This window comes from Bidens hawaiensis, unplaced genomic scaffold, assembly GCF_021521415.1.
Source record: "Bidens hawaiensis isolate Kalapana, Puna unplaced genomic scaffold, B.hawaiensis_p1.1 tig00056083_1, whole genome shotgun sequence".
Classification (NCBI taxonomy): domain Eukaryota; kingdom Viridiplantae; phylum Streptophyta; class Magnoliopsida; order Asterales; family Asteraceae; genus Bidens; species Bidens hawaiensis.
In genome coordinates this window covers 1-4409 of record NW_027500117.1, presented here as the reverse complement: position 1 = coordinate 4409, position 4409 = coordinate 1, and the positions used below count along the sequence as shown (strand labels likewise).

The following is a 4409-nucleotide window of genomic DNA, read 5'->3' as shown; positions in this document are numbered from 1 at the left end:
CATAACCGCAGTCAGCAGAAGCTGCACTATCTGAAAAATGAACATATGGCATTACAAAACAAGAATTGATACTCCAAACCAAACAGAATGCAAAATTTCCAGCTCAATTTCACTCTCCCAGTTTCTATCTTAAGTTTATTAGGAGTGGCATTTTATCAAACACTTGGTGGGCAACCAACAGTACAAAACAAAATTGGGATTTTTATATAGAAATTAAAAACCCTTAAACTGAACTGAAAAACTAATTGTATCATCGTGGGTTAACTATACGGAGATCTATAAACTAAACCCATTTAATCCTATGAGTTGATTAGGTTTTCATATTGCAAGAATAAAAACCAAGCAATGTGATTTCGAAAAGATATAATAAGAATTCGAGAAACAGTACCTTTTTAATCGTACTGGAGATCGTAATAAAAATGTTCACCGGTGAATAATAAAAGTACGACGGAACAAACCGCCGTTCCACGAAAAGACAGGAGTAAATAGTTAAGTTAGGGTTACCGTTTAAATGGACTTATATTTATACGGTTTGGTTGCGCTACTCTAACTAGACTATGTTGTCTTAATCGAGCTTAAGTTGGCTTCAGGATTTGGCTTGGGCGTTCCCATAAACCATACCACCGAGTTGCACTTAACAGTAGTTGTGCCACCACACACGGTGGGACGAAAACCCGGGTGGGCTCGGGATTCAAACTGACAATCTCACTAGTTCTAACTAAAATTCTTCATCATTGTCATAATCCACCAAAAATAACATTCGTTTTATATATGCGTTTATCTGAATTAATAAAATTTGTGTATATTTTTATCGTTTTAAAATTTTAATACGAGTAATAATTTTATAAATAGCTGAAACGTCAAATGAAATGTTTTGGTCATATGACATGTTTTGTTAGCCTAGCCGATTTATTTGTTGTTTTCTGAAATTGTGGTTAACATTCAACCTATATTCTTTTTCGTCGGAACAAATCGAACTTGACTATAGATACACCGTTACATGAATCAAAGACTAATAGATGCTAATATTTTGATAACTTGTATATGCCCTGCTTGCGGTGCGCGCATATAATGTATATATGTGTGAACCCTCGGGTGGGCAAAAGTGAAATTGCACTAATTTTGACGGTTTTTTACTAATCTCTTGAAAATAACGTTAAAAGTGGTGGAAGGTTAATCAGGCATCATGTGGTGGCGTTGATAGCCGAAAGCCAAGGGTACATGCACCGATCAGCCGGTGTCCCGATGATTGAGTGCTATGTGCCTTATGTCCAAGGCTTGATGAAAAACTACTATCGAGCCGGGGGTCTCACCGGAAACAGCCTCTCTATCACTATGGGGTAGAGGTAAGGCTGTCTACATCTTACCCTCCTCAGACCCTACCATAGCTTTGCTATTGGTGGGATATACTGAGTACGATGATGATGATTCTGATAACTTGGATCATAACAGATTACATGCTAATAATAGTAGTTGAGGGTTGCTTGTCATGAGTCGATACTCGATAACGATAATGTTAAATAGTTTAACCTGTAAATAATAACACGATTTCTGATCTGTTGATCAGCCAAATTTCATACGAAATAGACAATGAATAATATTTTGCAACAAATTTTATATAAAGATCTTTAACAAATTACTGAGACCATGGTGATTGCTAGAAGATTGCTTCTGTACCTATTCCTGCTAGTTTATTATATTTTACAAGTAAAAGCCTATAGAACATTTCTGGGAGAAAGCTTGTGAGTGTGCCTGCAAAATTTGAATATATGAAAATCATGAATGATACCTATCTCAAAATGATATAAATGTTCAAATGTGACAAAAGGTTAAGCCGTTTTTCATACAATACGATTCTTGACCGCTTTCAAGCTTAAGATTTCATCGGTAGATATTAAATATCTCGAATCAACTGCTACATCACAATCCAAACCTACCTAAAAGAATGCATAGACACAAATCATATAAACAAGAATCCAAGATTTTAAGAAACAGAAACCAACCTTGATCTTTGGCAATTTGATCTGTAGCACCCATAGCCGAAGTTCAATATCGCCCAATACTTTGATGGGAAAATCGCTAGTTTTGGCTCCAGACATGACTGTACTTAAGTCGACACGTTGAAGCAAAATATCAATTTTGACGCTTACATTATGACTTCTAGGAGGCTGATAAAACTCTTGGATTCTGATCATTCCTACAACTAATCCGTCGTCAAGTATCTTGAGCCTTGAGAAATCATACCGTATACCAACTATGTTCGGATTGTGTGACATTAAAGTAACAGAAGCAACTAAAGAGAGAAACACATTTGAGGAATCCGAAACATCAAACTTGTATGAATCTATATTCATTGCTTGAAATGAAAAAATCGGTCTACGAGGCTTCAAGATGAAGATCACGATCAAAGAAAGCGAACCGGAAATTAAAATGATCAAGATGATGATAATAAGCGGAACCAAACAACATTTCTTGCAAGAAAACCGAAAACACATCATCTTTAAACATACATCTTTGGGGAAAAAAAACAAGGCAAAAATGAAGGGAATTTTAGAAGGCTTTTCTTGCTTCTGCAGATATATATTCTCATATTCCTTACTTGGAGGTTCAACACAGTTATGAAACAAAAACTATTACACAATTCAAAGATCCTCAATACTGACAATGTAAAGCCTTATTTACAAACAAACATGAAAATATTTAATTAAAATACTCCATTCATCATCACAGGAAGATCAACAAAGTTCCAGAGATCCAACACATTACCGCCATCCTGAGCAGCATCATCTCCATTGAGGAAAGCATCGATCGAAGCAGTATCCCAGGGCATCTCAAATAACAGATCATTGTCAGTTTTCTTATAATCTGTTTTTGCTTTTTTAGCAGGATTAGCATTTTCCATACAAGTAGCACTTTCTGATGATTGGTTTATATTATTAATGGGAAAGTTGAGCTTGGCCTTGGGACCACGGATCCTCGTGGCTTCAGCATCATAGGCCCTGGCAGCTTCCTCGGGCGTGTAAAAGTTCCAAGCCAGACACGGACACCTTTTCTTGGATCGCGTATTTCAGCAGCCCACTTGCCCCATGGGCGTTGGCGGATCCCTCTATATTGGTTCTTCTTTTTCTTGGAAGCATCAGATCTTGACCCTACACGCAAAAATCAAGGCGCATGATCAACTAGGGGTGCAAAGAAGCCAAGCTACTCGTGAAAAAGCTTGATCGAGCCGAGCTTAATTAAGCTCGAGCTCCTAAAAGTAAGCTCGTTTAATAAACAAGCTTGAGCCGGTTCGCAAGCCTAAACGATCCTGCGATCTATATAACTTTTTGATATATATTTAATTATTATTACTTAATATATATAATGTTAGGAAAAATTAACTAAATAATATATATTATTTATACATAAATTTATAATTGAAAGAAATATATATATATACAAAAAAATAGTTAATAAATTGTAAACGGCTTGAAACGAGCCGAGCTCAAGCTCCATATAAGTTAAACGAGCCTCTGCTTGTTTGCACCCCCATGATCAACATACATATTATTAGAAAACCGACTAAAAAACTAATTACAATAATAATAATAATAATAATAATAATAATAATAATAATAATAATAATAATAATTCTCTAGATCCCAGCATCCAAAACCTTTACCCAACCCCATACTAGAATTATGAAACTAAAGCAACTTGACGGAGTTGTCAACTTACGTCAGAAACACCAAAAAGTAAAATAAATTTCTACAGTTAATTAATTATTGAAAATATGGAAGAAATGAGTAATTACGAGGAGCAGCAGGAGGTGAGGCGGAGAAAGAGAAAGGTTGGTGAAGGTCAACTTGATCTTTGAATCCCTGAAAGTCAGCTTCGAAGTCATCGTCGGCAAGATGAGTAGTAATTGTTAGAGTTGTCGGTTGTGATGGTGTTCCAAAGAAGATCGGCTGTGAGACGGCGAGAGTGATTAGCCGGCGAGGATTGAACCTCCACACATATCGGAAAATAGTTGATAACTCGGAAACTTGATGATATGAAAACGATAACAGTGTGCGTTGAAAGATGTAAATGGAAATGAGTGTTGTTTTATAGCTTCACTGAAACTGAAAGCAGGACCACTCTTACGGTATTGCCCTTGATGTACACGTCACTTTGACAATTTTACAATAAAGGGATGTGTTATTTATATAGAGATAATATGTGTATTAAGAAGGTGTGTGAATATCTATAAAGGGTGTTTGAATAACCATTGTCTTTAATAAAATAATACCGTCATATGCATCTCATCCAATAGCATAAAACTGATAGCTGAGACTCAGGATTCATATGATTCCAAATTTAAAACCTAATTTAAGGACTATTCCTATAGTAATTGTTTCCTCCTTCATGGTACTTTTTAATGAGTCAAG

The 4409-nt window shown here is 35.8% G+C and overlaps 1 long non-coding RNA gene across 3 annotated transcripts; it reads right to left on the bottom strand.

Moving 5' to 3' along the window:
• Positions 1 to 1638: 1638 nt before the first annotated feature.
• On the bottom strand, positions 1639 to 3974 carry LOC143601333 (uncharacterized). Of its 3 annotated transcripts, XR_013147632.1 has the most exons (4): positions 3794 to 3974; positions 2004 to 3149; positions 1848 to 1937; positions 1640 to 1752 (listed from the first exon to the last, which is right to left on the bottom strand). It is a non-coding gene; the product is annotated as an uncharacterized LOC143601333 (long non-coding RNA). The 3 variants fall into 3 exon arrangements; XR_013147630.1 differs by having other exon boundaries at positions 1639 to 1937; XR_013147631.1 differs by having other exon boundaries at positions 1848 to 3149.
• Positions 3975 to 4409: the final 435 nt, after the last annotated feature.